Source organism: Jaculus jaculus, chromosome 5 (genome assembly GCF_020740685.1).
Source record: "Jaculus jaculus isolate mJacJac1 chromosome 5, mJacJac1.mat.Y.cur, whole genome shotgun sequence".
In the NCBI taxonomy this organism is placed as follows: Eukaryota; Metazoa; Chordata; class Mammalia; order Rodentia; family Dipodidae; genus Jaculus; species Jaculus jaculus.
Genome location: NC_059106.1, coordinates 61,330,298 through 61,355,260, shown reverse-complemented (window position 1 = coordinate 61,355,260; position 24,963 = coordinate 61,330,298). Strand labels below are relative to the sequence as shown.

At 44.8% G+C, this 24,963-nt stretch overlaps 1 non-coding gene across 1 annotated transcript; it reads right to left on the bottom strand.

Annotated features, from left to right (window-relative positions):
• Positions 1-21,895: 21,895 nt before the first annotated feature.
• Positions 21,896-22,029, bottom strand: LOC123461349. The gene has a single exon (XR_006637635.1). It is a non-coding gene; the product is annotated as a U11 spliceosomal RNA (small nuclear RNA).
• Positions 22,030-24,963: the final 2,934 nt, after the last annotated feature.

Genomic DNA, 24,963 nt, shown 5'->3' with positions numbered 1-24,963 from the left:
CTGGAGAGGTGGCTTTGTGGTTAAGGCACTTGCCTGATAACCCTAAGGACCCAGGATGGATTCCCCAGAATCCACATAAGCCAGATGCACATGGTGGCACATGTGTCTGGAGTTCTTTTACAGTGACTAGTGGCCCTGGTATGCCAATTCATTCTCTTTCTCTCTCATAAATAAAAGTAAAATATTTTACTTATTTATTTATTTAGACAGACCTTTTAAAAAGTATATTTTATTTATTTGAGAGAGAGAGAATGGGCGCACCAGGGCTTCCAGCCATTGCAAATACACTCCAGATACATGTGCCCCCTTGTGCATATGGCTTACCAAACCCGGATTCCTTGGTTTTGCAGGCAAACGCCTTAACCACTAAGCCATCTCTCCAGCCCACTTACTTATTTACTTGAGAGAGAGACAGAGAGAAGGGGTGCGCCAGGACCTCTAGTCACTACAAACTCCAGACACATGTGACACATTATGCATCTGGCTTATGTAGGTTCTAGAGATTAGAACCTGAGTCCTTTGTTAACCTAGAACTCACAAAAATAAAGACTACCAAATACAAATTATGGCCAAATTGAAGCAAGCTTTTAATTGTGCACAATAGAGCCCATCAGGCAGCTGCCTCCCTACGGCGGGAGTAGAGAGCAGCCTAAGTCAGCTTCTTGGGCTCTTTTTATAGGGCGAAACCATAGAAATCACAGGGTGGCGGGTTTTCAGAGGCAAGCAAGTGTGGTGACAGACGCCGACCAGCCTTACAGTTAAACTACTTCCCAGAACGTTATGAATACACAATCCTGGGAACAGTAACCAGGGAACAATTTGTGGCCCCAGCTCAGACATAGAAACTGAAAGAAACAGAAACTTAACTTAGTCATTATACCAAAATGGCTCTTGCTGTTAAAATGGAGTCAGGTTGGTTCCTCATCCTTTTTAAAAAAAAATATTTTGTTTTTAGTTATTCATTTATTTGAGAGAGAGAGAGAGAGAGAGAGAGAGAGAATGGGTGCACCAGGGCCTCCAGCCACTGCAGATGAACACCAGATGCAGAAGTGCGCCCCCTTGTGCAGCTGGCTAACGTGGGTCCTGGGGAATTGAACCTGGGTCCTTTGGCTTCACAGGCAAATGCCTTAACCGCTAAGCCATCCTTCCAGTCCCAAAATAAAATATTTTATTTATTTATTTATTTATTTATTTATTTATTTATTTATTTAAGAGAGACCCTACCTCTCACAGCGATCCTCCTACCACTGCTTTCCCAGGGTTGGGATTAAAGGCATGTGCCACCACACCTGGCTTTTTTTCTTTTTTAATTTGGTTTTTAGAGGCAGGATCTTGCTCTAGCCCAGGCTGACCTGGAATTCACTATGCAGTCTCAGGGTGGCCTCAAACTTATGGCAATATTCCTGCCTCTGCCTCTTGAGTTCTGGGATTAAAGGCATGCACCACCACACCTGGCCAGTCTTTGATTTTTTAAATTTTTATCTTTTTATTTGCGTGTGTTTGTAGGTGTTGATGTGAGCATGTGTGTGCACACAACAGGGCTTCTTGCCACTGCAAATGAACTCCAGATACTTGTGCAATATTTTTGGTATTTGGCTTATGTAGGTGGCTTGGGAATTGAACTTGGGCTGGCAGACTTTGCAAGCAAGTGCCTTTAATAAGTGAGCGATCTTCCCAGTCCCCCCCTCCCGTGGTGGTTTGATTCAGGTGTCCCCCCATAAACTTAGGTGTGCTGTATGCTGCATTCCCAGCTAATAGAGATTTGGGAATAATGCCTCCTGGAAGAAGTGTACTCCTGGGGGCGGGCTAGTGGGTGTTATAGCCAGTGTCCCCTTGCCAGTGCTTGGCACACTCTCCTGTTGCTATTGTCCACCTTATGTTGGCCAGGGGATGATGTCCACCTTCTGCTCATGTCATTGTTTTCCCTGTCATCATGGAGCTTCCTCTCAAGCCTGTAAACCAAAATAAACCTTTCTCCTCCTCCCCCACAAAAAAGCTGGTCTTGGTCAGGTGATTTCTGCCAGCAATGTGAACCTGACTGCACCACCCCCAGATCTATTTTATAAGTAAAGAAATCAGGCTTAAGGGAGGTGTAACTTGGCTATGATCCCAGAACTTATAAAGCCACGCCTAGATTTCAAGTTGATTCACCCCAACTCCTTCACTTTTAAAAAAATGTTTTATTTTGATTTACTTATTTGACAGAGATATTTCAGAGACACAGAGAGAAAGAGGCAGAGAGAAAAGAGAATGGGTGCACCAGGGAGTCCAGTCACTGCAAATGAACTCCAGATACATGTGCCACCTTATGCATCTGGCTTTATGTGGGCCCTGGGGAATCAAACATTGGTCCTTTGGCTTTTCATACAGGTGCCTTAACTGGTAAGCCATCTCTCCAGCCCCTCCTTCACACTTCTTCAAGTCTCTCATTTCAGAGGAGAAGATAGGTATAATGCACAGGAGGAGCAAGCTAGGAAAACAATTTGTTCTCAAAAACAAACAAACAAACAAAAAAGTCTAGGCATTGTGGAACAAGCCTTTAATCCTTATTCTCAGGAGGCAGAAGTAGTAGGATTGCCATGGAGTTCAAAGCCAGCCTGCCATTACAGAGTGAGTCCAGGTTAGCCTGGGCTAGAGAGGGACCCAGCCTTGAAAAAACAAAGAAAAATTTGTCTGTTGGCCACCATCTTTTCTTTTCTTTTTCCTCGTTCTCCTCCTCCCCCCTCCTTCTTTTTTTTTTTTTTTATAAATTCCTTTTTTTTAATTTTTTTGTTCATTTTTTATTTATTTGAGAGGGACAGACATAGAGAGAAAGACAGATAGAGGGGGAGAGAGAGAATGGGCGCGCCAGGGCTTCCAGCCTCTGCAAACAAACTCCAGACGCGTGCGCCCCCTTGTGCATCTGGGGAACTGAGCCTCGAACCGGGGTCCTTAGGCTTCACAGGCAAGCACTTAACCGCTAAGCCATCTCTCCAGCCCTCCCCCCTCCTTCTTCTTGTTTGTTTTTGAGGTAGGGTTTCACTCTAGCCAAGGCTGACTTTGAATTCACTCTGTAGTCTCAGGGTGGCCTCAAACTCATGGTAACACACTTGCTTGCAAAGCCTAAAGACCTGGGTTTCATTCCACAGTACCAAGGTAAAGCCAGATGTACAAGGTGGTACATGCATCTGGAGTTCATTTGGAGTGACTAGTGGCCCTAGTATGCCATTGTCTGTCTCTCTCTCTCAAATAAATAAATAAATAAATAAATAAATAAAATAATAACAATAAAAAGAAAAGGAAAAAAGGGCTGGAGGGATAGCTTAACCATTAAGGTGCTTGCCTGTGAAGCCTAAGGACCTATGTACAACTCTCCAGATCCCACATGGCAGCTGCACAGGTTAAACACGTGCACAAGATGACACACAGAGCTGGAGTCCCATTCCAGTGGCTGGAGGCCCTGGCACACACCAATTCTCCCTCTCTCTCTCATACAAAAAAAAAAGTCCCAGGAAAATTGTATGGACTGGTCATAAACAAGAGGCCAGATCTCAGGTTCGGGTCTTATGTAGATGAAACCACAAAAGCCAAGAAAGGATGAGGAGGGGACAGGAAGCCAAAGAGGGCCTGCCTTCCCAGGCATTCATAAGTAGCAAACTGGAAGAAAGATGATTTACATCTTGAATGGACAAGTGCTGGACAGCCAGAGTCGTTCCCCATGGAGACTGTCGTTGATAACAGATTTCTTCTGGGGGAGAGCAGAGTTTGTAGTTTTGTTTTTCAAAACCCTGCTTCAGCAAGATGTGAAAAAAGGAAGAGGCTACAGAAGCTCATCTGATTCCAGATATGATGATGGTAGAGTGTGCCCAGGTAATGCTTCCCAAAGAATGGGTTGAATCAATCAATATCATGGCTTTAGTTCTCTTCCAATGGTTGGTAGATGAGGAGATAAATGTTTTCTCTAAGAAGCAGACAAAGAGACATGTACATTCATAGAAGGAAACCATCAAGAAGTGATAAGCAGGGCTGGAGAGATGGCCTGGTGGATGACACTTGCCTGTGAGGCCTAAGGACCCAGGTTCGATTCCCCAATACCCATTTAAGCCAGATGCACAAGGGGGTGCACGTATCTGGAGTTTTTTTTACAGTGTTTTCAGACTCTGGCATGCCTTTTTTTTTTTTCTCTCTCTCTCTCAAAATAAATAGAATAAAACAAAATAAATTTTAAAAAAAGAAGTGATGAGCAGAACATGCTGGGCAAGATGAAGGTATATGTCTGCATAAGGACTGCTCTATGTCCTCACAGACGAAATGAGGTCGTGCTGGGCATTCCCTCTGCTGGGATCTGACCTGAGTGACATGCAGTTCTATAAATGCAAGTTTGTCTCAATACCTGTTTTATATAGTTTACTAAAGTACTACTATAGTTTTTTAATTTTTTTTTAATTTTTTTGTTTATTTTTATTTATTTGATAGTGACAGAGAGAGAAAGAGGCAGATAGGGAGAGAAGAGAGAGAATGGGCACGCCAGGGCTTCCAGCCACTGCAGATGAATTCCAGACGCTTGCACCCTCTTGTGCATCTGGCTAACGTGGGACCTGGGGAATCGAGCCTCGAACCGGGATCCTTAGGCTTCACAGGCAAGCGCTTAACCGCTAACCCATCTCTCCAGCCCGCTTTTTTTATTTTTGAAGTAGGGTCTCAAACTCTTGGTGATCTTCCTACCTCTGCCTCCCGAGTGCTGAGATTAAAGGCGTGCACCACCACACCTGGCTTAATATAGTTTTTTTATAATTTATTTTTGTTTATTTATTTGAGAGAGGGAAAGAGGCTGAGAGAGAGAGAGAGAGAGAGAGAGAGAGAGAGAATGGGCATGCCAGGACTTCCAGCCACTGCAAAGGAACTCCAGATGCATGTGCCACTTTGTGCATCTGTCTTACACGGAAACTGGGGAATTGAACTGAGGTCCTTTGGCTTTGCAGGCAAGCATCTTAACCACTATAAGCCATCTCTCCAGCCCCAGTATAGTTTTTTTTTTTTAACAAAATTTTTAAAAAATTTTTATTTATTTATTTGAGAGCGACAGACACAGAGAGAAAGACAGATAGAGGGAGAGAGAATGGGCGCACCAGGGCTTCCAGCCTCTGCAAACGAACTCCAGACACGTGTGCCCCCTTGTGCATCTGGCTAACATGGGACCTGGGGAACCGAGCCTTGAACCAGGGTCCTTAGGCTTCATAGGCAAGCGCTTAACCGCTAAGCCATCTCCCCAGCCCCCCAGTATAGTTTTAATAAGTAAATATATTTACGTTGTAAAACTTTATTCCTCTTTATATGATTAAATCACAGAAACTCTGACTTTCAAAATGAAGGTTGTATACTTAGAATTGTTTTGCTTCTTTCCAACTCCTAAAATACTATTCATTGTCAATTTGTTTTCATTGATAAATAAACCAGACCATATTTATTTCAGCTACAAGAAGCAGCAGCAACAGCAGCTGCGCATGGTGGCGCTCGCCTTTAATCCCAGCACTCAGGAGGCAGAGGTAGGAGGATCGTTGTGAGTCCTAAACCACCCTGAGAATACATAGTGAATTCCAGGTCAGCCTGGACTATAGTGAAACCCTACCTTGAAAAAACAAAACAAAACAAAACCAAAAAAGAAGGAGGAGGAGGAGAAAGAGAAAGAGAAGGAGGAAGAAGAAGGAGGAGGTGGAAAGAGGATTGGAGAGATGGCTTAGCGGTTAAGTGTTTGCCTGTGAAGCCTAAGGACCCCAATTCCAGGCTTGATACCCCAGTACCCACATAAGCCAGATTATTCACAAGGTGGTGTGCATGCATCTGGAGCTCATTTGCAGTGGCTGGAGACCCTGGTGCACCCATTCTCTCTTTCTCTCTCTTTGCCTTTTTCTGCCTCTCTCAAATAAGTAAATAAAAATAAACATTAAAAAAAAAAAGAAAAGAAAAGAGGGGCTAGAGATATGGCTCAGCAGTTTTGGCAGTTGCCTGGAAAGCCAAAGGACCCAGGTTCTATTACCCAGTACCCAGGTGCCATGTAAGCCAGGTACACAAGGTGCAGCATGCATCTGGAGTTTGTTGTAACAGTTTGAGGCCCTCGTGCACCCAGTCTCCCTCCCTCCCTCTCTCTTACACTTACTCTCTCTCTCTTTCAAATAAATAAAATATTTTAAAGAAAAGAAAAGAAGGGCTGGAGAGATAGCTTAGCGGTTAAGGCATTTGCCTGAAAAGCCAGAGGACCTTGGTTTGATTCCCCAGGACCCATGTAAGCCAGATGCACAAGGGGGGCTCAGGCATCTGGGGTTCGTTTACAGTGGCTGGAGGCCCTGGTGTGCCCATTCTCTCCCTCTCTCTTTCTCTCTCTCTGTCTCTCTCAAACAAACAAATAAATAAAATACATTTAAAAAAAGAGAAGAAGGAAGGAAGGAGGGAAGGAAGGAAAGTAGGGGCCATTCAGGGATCATCCAGGGAGAATGCAGAGAAGGTGAGGACAAGAGGTCCTAAGTTAGGAAGCACCCAGACTTGAGAAACCTAAACAAAGCACAGAAGTGGTTGGAAAGTTTGGACCCCTGGACAGAGGGGAGAAAGAAGTCTATAGAGCAGGCAGAAAATTTCCAGGAGAGGATTCCAACCATATCAGATAGCAGAGAAAATTCTAGAAGGAAACAGAAGAAGCCACTAGGTTTGGCAACTGAGAAGTCATTGCTGATCCTGCTGATGTAGGGTCCTTCTGAGGCTATGGAGAAGGCCAGATGGGAGAGGGTCAAGTAGTAAATGGAGGATGAGCAGAACACACTGAATAGACACAACTCTAAACGTATTTATTATTTAATTATTATTTGCTTGTGTGTGTGTGTGTGCACATTAGGGTCTCTTGTCTCTGCATCAGATGACTGTTTGGCTTTATTTGGATGGTTGCTGGGGGATTGAACTCCAGCCTGCAGGCTTTGCAAGCAAGTGCCTTTAACCATTAAGCCATCTCCATGCCTAGCTCTAAAGGTTTTTGTTGGTCAGGAGGGAACAATAAGGCATAAGGCAATGATTGCTTTAGTTTTACAAGGAAAGGGAAGTGAAAGTTTTCTTTCATATGTTTTTCACTTAATTGTTCTTCCTGTTAAAATGTTCACTATTGAAAATTGTAAAAAAGAAGCTGGGCATGGTGGCGCAAGCCTTCAATCCCAACATTTAGGAGGCAGAGGTAGGAGGATCACATCAACTTTGAGGCCACCCTGAGATTACATAGTGAATTGCAGCCTGGGCTAGAGTGAAAATCTGCCTCGAAAAACAAACAAACAAAAAAAAAAAGAAAGAAAGAAAAGAAAATTGCAAACAAGTCCAGGCACAGCGGTGCACTTCTTACTCCTGAGTCCTGGGATTAAAGGTGAGTGCCAACCTGCCTGGCTATATTTATTTTTTGTTTTGTTTTTTTTGTTTATTTGAGGTAGGGTTTCACTCTAGCCCAGGCTGACCTGGAATTCACTATGTAGTTTCAGGTTGGCCTTGAACTCACAGCAATCCTCCTACCTCTGCCTCCCAAGTGCTGGGATTAAAGGCATGTGCCACCACACCCAGCTCAAACTTTTTGTTGTTGTTATTGTTGTTTTGTTTTTGGCCATACTTTTATTTCTACATATACTATAAGCATACAATCCGTGCTACAAAAAAAAAAACAAAAAAAACAACAAAACATTTCTTTAAAATTTAACTGTCAAGAAAGTGTATAATACTATGGCACATGTTCATATTTTATTTCAAATTGGTTTGCTTATCACCCATTTCAAGCCATTAATAGTGAAGTGTTACTTGTGGATAATTAAAATCTATTTGTTTTATTAATAAACAATTCCAACAAATTAATAAGAATTACCCATGTCAAATATTAGTATCCAAAAATGGACTTTTGCAGAAATGATTATATAGAATATAGCAGTCAATTTCAGTTTACTTTGCTCTGTGACAATGTACATATGCATTTGAATAGGATTATAGAATTTGCTTTTTTTTGGAAGATATTTATAAAAAGTCCTTTGATTTCTTGAGGGGCAGTAACTGCTTCACCCAGCCAAATGCAACCCAACAGTTCTTGTAATGGCTCTGGACACGAAGTCACTGAGAAATTCTTATGATTTGGGTAGAGGCTCTCCCTTCTGCAGGAAGACACAACTTCTTCCTCTGCACTGGCCTCCTGACAGCTTGTGTTAATGAGAGGGAACTAGTCAGATAGCTCTATCATTAGGTAATCAGTTAGGGGAGGGCCTGAACAAGGGGTCTAAAAAGATGTCACACCATGGGTCTGCTGCAGCAGAACTGGGATTTAGTGTCTGATCCAGTCAGCTCTATCACCCCCTACTCTGGCCCTTTCTTGAGGCCAGACTCAAACTTTTAATATATTTTATTTATTTATTTGAGAGAGAGAGAGAGAGAGAATGGGCACACCAGGGCCTCTAGCCACTGCAAATGAACTCCTGAAATAGTACCATACCCAGCTCTGAGTCTCTCTCATTCATTCATATATATATATACACACACACATATATATATTTGTTTATTTATTTGCAAGCAGAAAGAGAAAAGGAGAAGAGACAGAGAGAGAAAGAGAATAGGAACTGGGCATAGAGGCACACACTTTTAATTACAGCACTTGGGAGACAGAGGTAAGAGGATTGCTGTGAGTTCAAGGCTACCCAGATACTACATAGTGAATTCCAAGTCAGGCTGAGCTAGAATGAAACCCTACCAGGAAAAATAAAAAAAGGGAGGGTCAGAGTTGCCAGACAGATGTGGTGGTACACTCCTTTCATCCCTGTTTTCAGGAGGCTGAGGATACTAAGAGGTCAAGGCCAGCCTGGGCTACAGAGGGAGTTCCAGGTTAGTCTGAGCTAAACTGAGACTTTGCTTCAGCAGACAGAGACGGAGGGCTGGAGGGATGGCTTAGCGGTTAAGGCACTTGCCTGCAAAGCCTAAGGACCCAGTTTTGAAACCCCACAACCCACATAAGGCTACGCATGCACACAAGGTGGTACACACATCTAGAGTTTGACTGCAGTGGCTAGAGGCCCTGGCATGCCAGTTCTCTTTCTTTCTCTGAGTGAAAAAAAAAAAAGCAAAACAGCCAAGCATAGTGGCATACACCTTTAATCCCAGTACTGGGAAGGCAGAGGTAGGAGGACTGCCATGAGTTGTAAGCCACCATGAGACTACAATAGTGAATTCCAGGTCAGCCTGGGCTACAGAGAAACCCTACCTCAAAAAACCAACATCCCCCCCAAACAAAGAGACAAAAAAAAAAAAGTCTTTTTAGGAGTCAGCCACTAAAGTTGGGAGGTCTCCCTGTGAAATAGTCAAGACATGCAAGCCCCCATTGGGTAGTTTGTATAGACACAGGTTCTCTATGGCTACAAGCCAACTTGTCAACAGTAAGGAGACTGAACTGGGCAGGGCCTGCCTAGATCTGCTGTGAGCTTTCTTACTGTGGTGGTTTGATTCAGGTGTCCCCCATTAACTTAGGTGTTCTGAATGCTAGGTTCCCAGCTGATGGAGATTTGGGAATTAACGCCTCCTGGAGGAGTGTATTGTTGGGGGCGGGCTTATGGGTACTATAGCCAGTTTCCCCATGCCAGTGTTTGGCACACCCTCCTGTTGCTGTGGTCCACCTTATGTTGGCCAGGGGGTGATGTCCACCCTCTGCTCATGCCATCGTTTTCCTCTGCCATCGTGGAGCATCCCCTTGAGCCTGTAAGCCAAAATAAATCTCTTTTTCCCTGAAGCTGCTCTTTTTTGGGTGATTTCTACCAGCAGTGCGAATTGGACTGCAACACATGTTTTTATTTTGAGGTAGGGTCTCACTATGACCAAGACTGACCTGAAATTCACTATGTAGTCTCAGGGTAGCCTTGAACTCATGGCAATCCTCCTACCTCTACCTCCCAAGTGCTGGAATTAAAGGTGTGCACCATCATGCCCAGCCATTTTTAAAAATTTTTATTATTTATTAGAGAGAGAATGAATAGATGGACCAGTACCTCCAACCACTGCAAATGAACTCCAAATGCATGTGCCACCTTGTGCATCTGGCTTACATAGGTCCTTTGGCTTTGCAGGCAAGTGCCTGAACCACTAAGCCATCTCTCCGAAGACCTCAGATAGAATTTTTGAAAGCAGAATTCAGATATGACTATTTTGTTTTGAGGATGTCTCTTGCTGCCATGCCCAGGATTATTTCAAACTCCTGAGAACAAAAGGTCTTTCTGGTGTGGTGGTGCACACTATTAATCCCAGCACTTGGGAGGCTGAGGTAGGAGGATTGTTGTGAGTTCAACGCCACCCTGAGACTACTTAGTGAATTCCAGGTAGCCCGGACTAGAGCAAGACCCTACCCCCCAAAATTTCAAGCATCATCTAATTTTCCCTAATCCACCTATAAAGAGATGTGATCAAGGTTGCAATCTCTGGGCACTCTTCCTTGGTATCTTTAGTCCATGACCGTCTCCAGCTGTCCAACCAGAAACTAATTCTCCAGTCTCAACATGTCCATAGGTGAATTCGACCTTTCTCTCCATACCCCTCCCTAGATGTCTTGGTTTTTTCCCTACAGTCCTCCTCTGGAGGAATAACACCTCCATCTCTCAGTAACCTCCAAAAAGTCCTATAATACGACTTCTTAGCCAGGCATGAAGGCTCATTCCTATAATCCCAGCACTTGAAAAGTTGAAGAAGAAGGATTACTGTTATTTAAAAATGGGGGAGGGGCTGGAGAGATAGTTTAGCAGTTAAGCGCTCACCTATGAAGCCTAAGGACCCCGGTTCAACACTTGATTCCCCAGGACCCACGTTAGCCAGATGCACAAGGGGTGCATGCATCTGGAGTTCGTTTGCAGTGGCTAGAGGCCCTGGCATGCTCATTCTTTCTATCTCTCTCTCTGCCTGTTTCTCTCTGTTGCTCTCAAATAAATTAAATTAAATTAAATTAAATTAAAAGAACAGGCCCAGAAAGCCAAACATCGCATGTTCTCTCTCATATATGGATCCCAGCTACAAATGATTGGACTTCTATGTAAGGAGGAAGAAAACTAGGTTGCAGAGGCCAGTAAGATAGAAAGGAGATATAAAGGAAATAGAAAGAGAGGGTGGAAGGACTTAATAAGATGGTATTGTATATATGTAAGTAGAAGAACAGATTAATGGGGGTGAAAAGGCCTAAGTGAGGTCAGGGGAAGAGATTGAGTAAAGGAAAGGTGGAGGGAGGGGTAATCAAAGTCTAAGAGAATATAAATAAGTCATATGGAAACCTTTTTTTTTTTTTTTTTTTTTTTTTTTGATAATGGAACACACAGGAAACATAGGTTGTTACTAGAAATTTTTCAGTGCCAGGAATAGGATACCCACCAGTGAGTTGTTGGCCAGGGAGGGCCCTGATGCCCCCAAAACATTACAGGCCATTGCCAAGGCCCTTGGTTTCCCACCAGGAATTGATGGTAAGACACTATTGCTGAAGACTCCACATACTTGGGCAGCAAGGTCACTGAGAAATCCTGCTGGAGCTGAGCTAAAAAAACCTCCTCCATGTAGACCAGCTGACAGAAAGCTGGCAAAAGCCATGCTGCATGCAGTTCAATGGGAGAGAGAGAAATAACCAGTGAATATACCCAACAGTGGACACTGCAAGCCTTATATTTGGCCAGCCAGGCCAAATGAGCCAACGGGTGCAATAGTGGTATGTCTGTTATGGGGGAAACCAGCTGCCCTCTAATTTGACTGGAGGCCCGCTCCATGGGAGGGAATACATCTCTGATACTGAAAACTTAAAACAGGGGTAGTCATGAGCCCTAGGGGTGTAACATCTGCTGCTGGCTGGCTAAATGTATATACTATGCTCACCAAATTGCCCAGTAAGTACCTCTCTTAAAGTTCATACCCATATGTTAATGCGACTCTCACTTTTGGCTAACTGCTCTTTTCAGATGGCAGAGACCTTGGGATGACTCAGAAGGGACCATGGTGCTGAGAAGAAGTGACAGAGGAGTGCTCAGCACTGAAATATCTCAATCACACCTTCTATGGTTCAGGGTCCATTGTGGAAGAGGTGGCAGAAAGAATGTCAGAGCCAAAAGAAAGATAGGACTCCTTACAACATGCTCCTCCAGACACAAAATGACCTGGATATCCATGACCTCACAGTGCCTGACACTACCTACATAAGACCATCATAATAGTAAGAAAAGACCATGACATCAAAATAAGAGAGACTGATTGAGAGTGGAGTTTCAAAGGGGAAAGTGGTGGTGGGGAGGGAGGGAATTACCATGGAATATTGTTTATAATTATGGAAATTTTCAATAAAAATAATATATAAAAAATAAAATAAATTAATACAGGTGCTTTCCTGAAAAAAAAAAAAAGAGAGAGAGAAGGCCAGGCATGGTGGCACATGACTTTAATCCCAGCACTCAGGAGGCAGAGGTAGGAGGATCACCATGAGTTCAAGGCCACCCTGAGACTCCATAGTGAATGCCAGGTCAGCCTGAGCTAGAGTGAGGCCCTACCTTGAAAAAAAAAAGAAAATAAAATAAAAAAGAAAAAGTCTGGAGATGGTGATAAACACCTTGTTTTTTTTTGTTTTTTTTTTTTTTGTTTTTGTTTTTAGGCTTTGCAGGCAAGTGCTTTAACTGCTAGTCCATCTCTCCAGCCTTTTAAAAAAATATATTTTTAGGGCTGGAAAGATGGCTTAGCGGTTAAGGCATTTGCCTGCAAAGCCAAAGGATCCCAGTTCGATTTACCAGGACCCATGTAAGCCAGATGCACAAGGGGCACATGCATCTGGAGTTCATTTGCAGCGGCTACAGGCTCTGGTGTGCCCATTTTTTCTCTGTCTCTCTCAAATAAATAAATAAATAAAAATATATTTTGCTATTTTTATTTAGTTAGTTGAGAGAGAGGAAGAGACAGAGAGCCATTACTGTGATTTTGAAGCCAGCCCAAGTTATGCAATCAATTCCATACTAGCCTGGGATACAATGTAAGAGTCTGTCTCGAAATATAAACATTTGGGGGCTGGAGATATGGTTTAGGGTTAACGTACTCGCTGGCAAAGCCAAGGGACCCAGATTCGACTCCCCAGTACCCACATTAAGCCAGATGCAGCTGACAGAAAGCTGGAAGAAGCCATTCTACATGTAGTTCAATGGGAGAAAGAGATACCACCAGTGAAGATACTCAACAGTGGACACTGCAAGCCTTATAATTGGCCAGCCAGGCCAAATGAGCCAACGGGTGCAATCATGGCACATCTGTCATGGTGGAAACCAACTGCCCTCCAATTGGACTGGAGGCCCGCTCCATGGGAGGGAATACATCCCTGATACTGAAAACTTAAAATAGGGGTAGTCATGAGCCCTAGGGGTGTAACATCTGCTGATGTCTGGAAAAATGTATGTACTATGCTTATCAGACTGCCCAGTAAGCACTTCTCTTAATATTCATACCCTTATAATAATGCTACTTTCACTTTGGGTAGAGAATCTTCTCTTTTCAGATGGCAGTTACCTTGGGACGACTCAGAAGGTATCATAGTGCTGGAAAGAAGTGACTGGAGTACTGAATAACATCTCAATCACACCTTCCACGGCTCATGGTCTATTGCGGAAGAGGTGGCGGAAAGAATATAACAGCCAAAGGAAGGGTAGGACTCCTTACAACGTGCTCCCTCCAGACATAAAATGGCCTGGATATCCATGACCTCATAGTGCCTGACACTACCTACACAAGACCATCATAAGAGGAGGAAAAGATCATGACATCAAAATAAGAGACTGATTGAGATGGGGAGGGGATATGATAGAGAATGGAATTTCAAAGGGGAATGGAATTTTCAAAGGAGGGAGGGTATTACCATGGCATATTTTTTATAATTATGGAAATTGTTAATAAAAATAAAGCCAGATGCACAAGGTGGTACATGCATCTGGAATTTGCTTGCAGTGGCTGGGGTCCTGGCATGCCCATTCTGTCTCTCTCTCTCTCTTTTTCTCTCTGTCTCTCCTCTTTCTCTCCCTCATAAATAAATAAATAAAAACATTTTCTGGCCAGGTGTGGTAGCCTCCTGGGTGCTGGGATTAAAGGTGTGCACCACCATGCCTGGCCTTTCTCTTCTTTCTTTCTTTCTTTTCTTTTTTTGGGGGGGGTGGTTTCAATACACTATGTAGTCTCAGGGTGGCCTTGAACTCATGGCAATCTTCCTACCTCTGCCTCCCGAGTGCTGGGATTAAAGGTGTGCTCCACCACACCCAGCTCTTTCTTTCTTTTTAAAATATTGTTTTATTTTTGAACAGAGAGAAGAGAGAGAAAGAGAGGGAGAGAGAGAAAAATATATATATATGGTTGTCTCAGGGCGTCTAGCCACTGCAAACAAACTTCTGATGCATGTGCCACTTTCTGTATATGGTTTAAGTGGGTACTGGGGAATGGAACCCAGTTCTTTACGCTTTGCAGGAAAGTGCCTTAACCAGTGAGCAAACTCTCCAGCCTCCCGGCTCTTCTTTGTTCTTTTCTTTCTTCTTTTCTTTCTTTCCAATGTTGAAGATCAAACTCAGAGCCTTGTACATGCTAGGCAAACCCTCCATCACTCAGTCATTTTCCCAGACCTACACTGGCCTTGTCCATATTCTTCCAATCTACATAGATCCCATGATCTTCACACGAAGTTTTCCCATGCCCAGCACACTCTTCCTCCAGGTCTTCAGCTGCCTCCTGCCCATGCCCTAGGCCTTTCCAGTTCTGTCTCAAATTGCTTTCTCCCCCTGGACACTCTGCCCCACCTATATCTGCTTTAATGTCCTTACCCCCACCTGACACATCTCCCTCCTTTCTGTACCAGTCCCCTCCACAACGTATAACCTGCAATGAAATCTCCATGACAGGTAGGACAAGGTCTGTATTAGACACAGGACACCCAGAGCTGGCCTGGAATACTGCCTGATACATGAAGAGAGAATATTCCAATTGATTTCTGTTTTAAGAACTGCCTGCACTTTTGTTTTTACCTCCCCACCCCCACAGCTTGCATCCCTTCTGAATTACCCACATCTTCAAAAACCAGAAACCACTAACAGATGGGGAGTGAATCACAAAAGGAGGCTGAGAGAAAAAGGGAGGAAGTTCAGTGCCAGTTGGTGAAAAAAAAAAAAAAAAAATCTGAGATGGTTCCAGATGGAGACAGGTGAGTCAGTCACTTCCTCCCCATCCCAGCCCCAACCTCCCCTACAGTCCAGCACCAGAACCAAAGCAAAAGGCTGGATTCTGGTTTGGTTTAGGAATCAGAATAAGACTGAAGTCCCTGTGGCTGTGTCCTTAAATGAGACTGCCTGTTTTAGTATCTTTTTTTTTTTTTTTTGCCGGGAGAGGGTTCTCTTTGAGACATGGTCTCACTGTAGCCCAGGCTGACCTGAAACTGACTCCTCAAACTCACAGTGATCCTCATACCACTGCCTTTCTGCCTCCCCAGCACTGGGATTAAAGACCACCACGCCACACGCCTTTAATCCCAGCGCTTGGGAGGCAGAAGTAGGTGGATTCCCATGAGTTCAAGGCTACCCTGAGACTATATAGTGAGTTCCAGGTCAGCCTGGACTAGAGTGAGACCCTACCTCGAAAAAAAAGATATTTTTTAAAATATTGTTATTTATTTATATAGTTTGAGAGAGAGGGAGAAAAAAAAAGGCAGATAGAGAGAATGAACACATCATGGCCTCCAGCCCCCACAAACAAACTCCAGAAGCATGAGCTACCTTGTGTCATCTGGCTTATGTGGGTACTGGGGGATTGAACCTGGGTCCTTAGGCTTTGCAGGTAAGTGCCTTAACTGATAAGCCATCTCTGCAACCCTTCTTTTGTTTTTCCAAATTTTTATTAACAACTTCCATGATTATAAAAAATACCCCATGGTAATACCATCCCTCCCCCCACTTACTCCTTTGAGACTCCATTCTCCATCATATCCCCTCCCCATCTCAATCACTCTCTCTTTTAATTTTGATGTCATGATCTTTTCCTCCTTTTATGATGGTCTTGTGCAGGTAGTGTCAGGCACTGTGATGTCATGGATATCCAGGCCATTTTGTGTCTGGGGGGAGCACGTTGTAAGGAATCCTACCCTTCCTTTGGCTCTTACATTCGTTGTACCACCTCTTCCACATTAGATCCTGAGCCTTGGAAGGTGTGATAGAGATATTTCAGTGCTGAGCACTCCCATCACTTTCCAGCACCATGATGCCTTCTGAGTCATCCCAAGGTCACTGCCATCTGAAAAGATTCTCTACCAAAAGTGAGAGAAGTGCTTACTGGGCAGTTTGATAAGCATAGTATATACATTTAGCCAGACATCAGCAGACATTACACCCCTAGGGCTCATGACTACCCCTGTTTTAAGTTTTCAGTATCAGGGATGTATTCCCTCCCATGGAGCCGGCCTCCAGTCCAATTCAAGGGCAGTTGGTTTCCATCATGCTAGATGTACCACTATTGCACCCTTTGGCTCATTTTGCCTGGCTGGCCAAATATAAGGCTTGCAGTGTCCACTGTTGAGTAGCTTCACTGGTGATTTCTCTTTCTCCCATTGAACTGCATGTAGCATGGCTTCTTCCGGCTTCCTGTTAGCTGGTCTACATGGAGGAGGTTTTCAGCTCAGTTCCAACAGAATATCTCAGTGGCCTTGCAGCCCAAGTATGTGGAATCTTCCACAATAGAGTCTTACCTTCTATTCCTGGTGGAAAACCAAGGGCCTCGGCAATAGCCTATAATGTTTTGGGGGCATCCGGGACCTCCCTGGCCAAAACTCACTGGAAGGTGTCCCATCCCTGGCACTGAAAATTTTCTAGCAACAATTTATGGCTCCTGAGTGTTCCATTGTCCAAAAAAGTAGGATTCCATATGATTTATTTATATCCTCTTAGATTTTCATTAGCCCTCCCTCCACCTTTCCTTTACTCAATCTCTTCCCCGACCTCATTTTGGGCCTTTTCACCCCCATTAATCTACTACTTACATATATACAATGCCATACTATTAAGTACCCCCTTCCCTTCCTTTCTGTCCCCTTTATATCTCTTTTCTAGCTTACTGACCTCTGCTACTGAGTTTTTTCCTTCTCACACAGAAGCCCAATCATCTGTAGCCAGGATCCACATATGAGGGAGAACATGTGACACTTGGCTTTCTGGGCCTGGATTACCTCACTTAGTAAATCAGCAGACATTACACCCCTAGGGCTCATGACTACTCCTGTTTTAGTTTGCAGTATCAGGGATGTATTCCCTCCCATGGAGCAGGCCTCCAGTCCAATTCGAGTCCAATTCCAGATCCATCCATTTTCCTGCAAATTTCATAACTTCATTTTTCTTTACCGCTGAGTAGAACTCCATTGTGTAAATGTGCCATATCTTCATTGTCCTCTCATCAGTTGAAGGACATCCAGGCTGATTCCATTTCCCAGTTATTGTGAATTGAGCTGCAGCCTTTCTTTTTGAGATGAGGAGATGGTTCCGCTGAGGAGATGGTTCAACAGTTTAAGGGTGCTTACTTACAAAGAATGCTGATCTAGGTTCGGTTTCCAAGTACCAACCTAAAGCCAGATGTACAAAGTGGTACATTTGCAGCAGCAAAAGGCCCCTGCACACCCATGCCTTTTCTTTCTCTGTATCTCACAAGTAAATGAATAAAAGTATTTTTTCTTTTATTTATTTTGAAAGAGAGAGAGAAAAAGAGGCAGGGAGAGAGAAAAATGGGCACACCAAGGCCTTCAGCTGCTGTGAAAGAACTCCAGATGTGTAAGCCCTTTTTGTGCATGTGTGTGTCACTGTGCGGCTGGCTTACATGGAACCTGGAGATCCGAACATGAGTTCTTAGGCCTCACAGCCAAGCAACTTAACCACAGCCATCTCTCCAGCCTTGGGGGAAAAATACATGTATATATATATATATATATATATATATATATCCTCCTACCTCTGTCACTACATGAAAACAAGCTTAACACCATTAATTATTAAAGATATACAAACCAAAACTACACCACTAGCCAGGAATGGTGGCATATCTTTAATCCCAGCACCCAGGAGGCAGAGGTAGCAGGATCTCCGTAAATTCAAGAGAGAGAATAGGCATGCCAGGGCCTCCAGCCACTGCAAAAGCAAACTTCAAATGCATGTGCCACCTTGTGCTTACATACGTTCTGGGGAATTGAATTTGGGTCCTCAGGCTTCATAGGCAGCGCCTTAACCATCTCTCCAGCCCCCTTCTTTTTCAGGGTGGCCTCGAACTCACAGTGATCTTCCTACCTCAGCCTCATAAGGAATGCTGAGATTAAAGGTGTGAACCACTATGCCAGACTTCTTTTTTCTGTTGTTTGTTTGTTTTCTTTTTCTTTTTCTTTTTCTTTTTCAAGGGAGTGTCTCACTCTAGCTCAGGCTGACCTGGAATTCACTATGTAGTCTCAAGGAGGCGATCCTCCTACCTTAGCCTCCTGAGTACTGGGATTAAAGGCATGCACCACGAGACCCAGCTAAAGCATTTCTCCCTCCCTCTCTCCCTCCCTTCCTTCCTTTCTTTTTGAGGCAGGGTCTCACTTTTAGCCATGACTGACCTGGAACTGATTCTGTAGCTCAAACTCCCACTTCAGCCTCCCAAATGCTGGGACTAAAGACATTTTTTAGTCATGCACCAAGCCCAGCTGAATTTAAAAAAAAAAACAAAACAAACATTTTTTCTTATTTGAGAAAGATAGAGTGAGTATGGGTGCACCAGGGCTTCCTGCTACTGCAAACGAACTCCAGATACATGTTTCTCTTTATCTGCTTTACTAGTGAATCAAGCTCCAGCCACTGAGCCGTCTCTCCAACCTCTGATCATGAATTTCTGATCCTCCTGCTTTTACCTCCCTAACGCCTAGATTACAAGTGTGAGTTACCAGGGTGTGGTAGTTTGATTTAGGTGTCCCCCATAAACTTAGGTGTTCTGAATGCTAATTTCCCAGTTGATGGAGATTTGGGAATTAACACCTCCTGGAGGGAGTATATTGTTGGGGGCAGGCTTATGGGTGTTATAGCCACTGTCCCCTTGCCAGTGTTAGGTACATTCTCCTGTTGCTATTATCCACCTTATGTTGGCCAGGGAATGATGTCTACCCTCTGCTCATGCCATTGTTTTCCCCTTCCAGCATGGAGCTTCCCCTCAAGCATGTAAGGCAAAATAAACCTCTTTTTCCCAGAAGCTGGTCTTGGTTGGGTGATTTCTACCAGCAATGCGAACCTGACTGCAACAGTAAAGTGGTACTGAGAGTGGGGTTGCTGCTAGACACCTGACTGTGTGGCTTTGACCTTTTGGAGCTGATTTTCAAGAGGAATGTGGGAGGATTGGAAACCTTGGCTTAAGAGACACCTTGCAGTGCTGTAAGTACAGCTTGATGGACTATTCTGGTCAGAGTTGAAATGCCTGAATGCAGTAAGAACTATGGACTGTGAGGTTTGGCTTATGAGGGTGAGAAAGAGCTTTTGCCTGGACTGGGCTAGCAGTTTGTGTGGGAAGCTTGCTGTTATGCCTGGGTCCTGAGAAGTTGTGCAGGGTTGCTTTGCATAGAAATGAACTGGTGTGAGCAGAGGGATTTGGCACAGAAAAAATGAAATCTTTGGGCCTAAACTACTGCCCATTCACCTGCAAATTGTTTGAGAGATTACAACCATTGAGATTGGACCAGCTGAACTGCAGTGGGGCAACAGGAAGAATGTAGACTCTTTTGAAGGGAGCTGAGTACTCAAGGAGTGTCCTGTTCTTCCAAGTCTGCTTTATTGCCCTCTGGAGTAACAAATTGGCACCCTACCTGGTATTGTGGAGGATAAAAAATACAAGAAAAAAAAGAAAAAGAAATACATGAAAGAGAGGGTCCTTGGGTTTGCAACACTGTCTTGTGTTTTGGAAGTGGCCATGGGCAGTGTGAAGCAGGTCTTCTGGATGCCTGCATGGGGACCCGATGGAGCCATGAGGATGAACCATGGATTGCAGTGGAGACCCAGTGGAGATGCCGGGACCACAAGATGGCTGCTAAGGAGTTGCTGGCCCTGATGAAGTTTTCCAGGAGTGTGAGTAGCCTAGCTGGAGGGTTGGAATTGGAATGCCAGAGACTTGTTGCTGTTTAGAGTTATTGGACTGGAAGATTTGTCACTAACTAGAGTTGTTGGACTTGAAGCTACAGAATTTGGTGTTTGCCCTGTTTAAATCATGTATTGTTTGCGTATTTATTTGCTATGCCCAATGCCATCTTTTACACTGTGAATGCATATTCTGTGCCATTATGGGTTTTGGGGGGATATTTTGGTATTATGACTCCGAAGATCTTGGACTATGGGGATGTATAAACATCATTGGAATTGGTAAAAACTATGGGGACTCAAAGTTGTACTGAATGCATTGTATTTTTTTCTCAATTTTTATTAACATTTTCCATGATTATAAAAAGTATCCCATGGTAATACCTCCCCCCACTTTCCCCTTTGAAATTCCATTCTCCATCATATCCCCTCCCCATCTCAATCAGTCTCTTTTTTTTTTTTTTTTTTTTTTGAGGTAGGGTCTCACTCTAGCCCAGGCTGACCTGGAATTCACTATGTAGTCTCAGGGTGGCCTCAAACTCACGGCAATCCTCCTACCTCTGCCTCCCAAATGCTGGGATTAAAGGCGTGCGCCACCACGCCCGGCTCAATCAGTCTCTCTTTTATTTTGATGTCATGATCTTTTCCTCCTCTTATGATGGTCTTGTGTAGGTAGTGTCAGGCACTATGAGGTCCTGGATATCCAGGCCATTTTATGTCTGGAGGGAGCACGTTGTAAGGAGTCCTACCCTTCCTTTGGCTGTTACATTCTTTCCGCCACCTCTTCCGCATTAGACCCTGAACCTTGGAAGGTGTGATCAAGATGCTACTTAGTACTCCAGTCACTTCTTTCCAGCTCTATAATACCCATTGTATTTTATTTTATTTTATTTTATTTTTTATTTTTTTCGAGGTAGGGTCTCACTGTAGCCCAGGCTGACTTGGAATTCATTTTGTAGTCTCAGGGTGGCCTTGAACTCACGGTGATTTTCCTACCTCTGCCTCCCAAGTGCTGGGATTAAAGGCGTGCACCACTACACCCAGCTCTGAATGAATTGTATTTTAGATCATGTATGGATATCAGTTTATGGGGGGCAGGGGCAGAATGTGGTAGTTTGTCCCCCATAAACTCAGGTGTTCTGAATGCTAGGTTCCCAGTTGATGGAGATTTGGGAATTAACAACTCCTAGAGGGAGAGTATTGTTGGGAGCAGGCTTATGAGTGTTACTGCCAGTGTCCCCTTGCCAGTGTTTGGCACACTCTCCTGTTGTTATTGTCCACCCTCTGCTCATGCCATCGTTTACCCCTGTCATCGTGGAGCCTCCCCTCGAGCCTGTAAGCCAAAATAAACCTATTTTCCCAGAAGCTACTCTTGGTTGGATGACTACTAGCAGCAATGCGAACCTGACTGCAACACAGGATAAATTTATTTGGGGATAGGGATCAAACAAAGGCTTTGGTGCATGCCAGGCAAGCACTCTACCAAGCGAACTGCATCACCACCCTGACATTTATTTCGGTCTTTCCTAGTTGAAATCTCCTTGCAGCCCAGGATGACCAGGAATTCACTATCTACGTATACACACAGGTGGCCTGAACTGACACTGATCCTCTCTCTCACCTCTGTCTAAAGGCATGCGCCACCACACCAGGTTACGTCTCACTGGTGACAACTAACTCAACAGTCATTTTCCTCTCTAAAAGATAACTGACCTGCAACGTGAACACGCCTGACCAACGCTTCTACATTAAACCAACGTAGCAGGGGCGCCAGGACCAACGATCACCAGCTGCCCACGTGCCAAAAAATTATGCTTCCGAAATCTCTTGATGTCGATTCCGCACGCAGAGCAACTGAATTGCCCTACGTGTGCCACTCACGACAGAAGCCCTTTTTGCCCGAGCTTGCCCAGAAACAACGAGGCAGGACAACTCAAACCATCTTGTGGTAAGGGTGAAATGGAAGACCAAGCAATTCCCATTATCTTACTCCTGAAGTTAAGACTAAATACCCGATTCTGCCTACTCTGAGAGGAATGCATTCACTGATAGGAATCATTGCTTGGATTTTTGTGCAGAAGCACCGACAAGGATGCGAGTCAATATGCAAATCCGCGCAGAGCTTGCTGGGAAGGCGCTGGCTGGCGGCCAGGAGAGGCCAAGCTGGAGCGGCCGCGGGGACTCTCCCGGGAAGCCGCCGCGGGCTGCGGCGCGCGTTGGGCGGGCCCGTGCGGTTAACTGCTCCGCCCACCACGCTGTGGGAATACCAGCCACGGGAGCGCGGTTCTGGTTGGTTGTGGGTATCTAGCTGGGGGAAGTGTTACCCCGCCTGTCCAAACGGACAATGTGTGAATGAATTTGTGCCTCTCGTAGCCGTGCACCCTGGACCGACAAGTCGGGAAGGCTCGGAAACGAAACGAACCGACCGCCTACATGATTCGAAGGGATAAGCACAGCGTGCGATAGTGCCCATAGGGTGGGTTGCAGCGTGCTGCACTTTGATGGAGCGAATTGTATACACAAAGGTTCGGAATTCCCTTCCCCCTTGCTCTGGCCCCACCACGTTCTAGCCTGGCGTTAAATAAAACCTTGAGCCCAAGGAGGGCGTACATTAAAGCCTGGAAACCCAATATTTAAGAAGCTGAGGCAGGAGGATCATAGCAAGTTCTAGGTCAGGCTGGGGCTACATGAGATCTGGTGGCGTAGGTCTTTAATCCCAGAACTCTGGAGGCAGAGGTAGGAATTCGAGGACACCCAGAGACTACATAGTTAATTCCAGGTCAGCCTGGACCAGAGTGAGACCCTACCTCGAAAAAAAAAAAAATCGACCGAGCGCGGTGTTACAAACACCTTTAATCCCAGTACTCGGGAGAAAGACGTAGTAGGATTGCTGAGTTCGAGGCCAGCCTAGCAGTGAATTCCAGGTACCTGCTAGTGAGATCCGACCTCAATCCCCGCCAAAAAAATCAGTAGAGGAAGGAGAGATATATGAACAGTTCTTACACTGCAATAGGAAGATATGTAGCTGAAACTGGTGAAAAGCCCGGAGAAAAGTGGTGAAAATTCCCACCAGTGTTATCTTAACAAAATTATCAGCTCATGCATCTGGGCGCCCATTCTCTCCCTTTCCCCCTCCGAAAAACGATATATAATTATATATATATATATATATATATATATATATATATACATACACATACATACATACATACATACATACATACACATACACATACACACAGCAGCAAAAGCTTAGGGACCCAGGTTTGATTCCCCAGTACCTACGAAGGCCAGATGCACAAGGTGAAGCATGGGTCGTTTGTAGTGGCTGGAGACCCTGATGTCCCCTTTCTCTCTCTCTCTCTCAAATAAATTAAAAAATTATCTGGGTGGTGAGATTACTCAGTGGCTAAAGGTGCTTGCTTGCAGAGGCTGCAGAGATGGTTTAGACTGTAAGGCACTTGCCTACAAAGCCTAAAGACTCAGGTTGGATTCCCCAGTACCCACATAAGTCAGATGCACAAGGTAGCACACGCATCTGGAGTTTGTTTGCACTGGCCGGAAGCCCTGGTGCACCCATTTATTTTTTACTTGAGAGCAACAGACAGAGAAAAGAGGCAGATGGATAGAGACTACATAGTGAATTCCAGGTCAGCCTGGATTAAAGTGAGACCCTACCTTGAAAAAAATATATATATATGTATGTATGTATGTATGTATGTATGTATGTATGTAAATATATATACATATATACACAGCAGTTATTATCAAATATTTGATGGATGAACAAAAGAAAACAAAACAAAACTCTCTGGGCGTGGTGGCCCATGTCTGTAATGCCAGCACTTGGGAGGCAGAGGTAGGAGGATCACTGTAAGTTCGAGGCCACCCTGAGACTCCATAGTAAATTCCAGGTCAGCCTGGGCTACAATGAGACCCTACCTCGAAAAACACACAAAAAAAAGAAAAAAATCCACACACACACACAAACTTCACAGAGCAGAACTTGATAGTTTCAGGGCAGGCTCACAATTGTCAGTTCAAGTTGATGCCTTGCACTTATCAGCTAGCACCTTGGTAAATTTGTTTTCATTTTTTTCTGTGGGGGGGCAAAAAGGGAGGTTTCGAGGTAGTGTCTCACTTTACCCCAGGCTGACCTGGAATTCACTCTGTAGTCTCAAGGTGGCCTCGAACTCACACCGATCACCCCAACCTCTGCCTCGCGAGTACTGGGATTAAAGGCGTGTGCCACCACGCCAGGTCCTCGGTACATTTCTCATAGGCATACTCCAAATGATTACACGACATATTGCAAAATGAAAGGCTTCCACCTAGTTTCCGACAGATCTACTGCGCGATCCATTGTTACTAAATTGCAAATTCACAGGCACAGGCGGCCTGTCAGGTCCCCAGGTTCTCGTGCCCGCAAACTCCCCTCTAGGAGTCAAGCAGGGTCGTCTATCACCCGGGTAACATCCCGACCCGCAGACCGCGGCCAAGGCACCAACCAAACATGGCGGCTCGGAAGCCTTCCAAGGGCGTCGCTTACTGGTCACGCTCGTGAAAAAAAAAAAGATACAAGATGAGTCGGAGACAGCCAGAGTAGGGTTTAGAAGGCGCCCGAGCTCGCCCACGCCATCAGCCAGCCACAAACGGGAGAGGAAAATCGCGACCAGTCACGGCCCGGGCACGAGCGACACACACAACACGACGACCACGTGTGAGACCGCCGTGTGCGCATGCTCCCACCAGGCGCGCGCCCGCCGGCCGGAAGAGCCGGGCGTTTCCGGGTTGGAGGCGGGGTGGGAGGGGGAGGCGCGGGGGGGGGGAG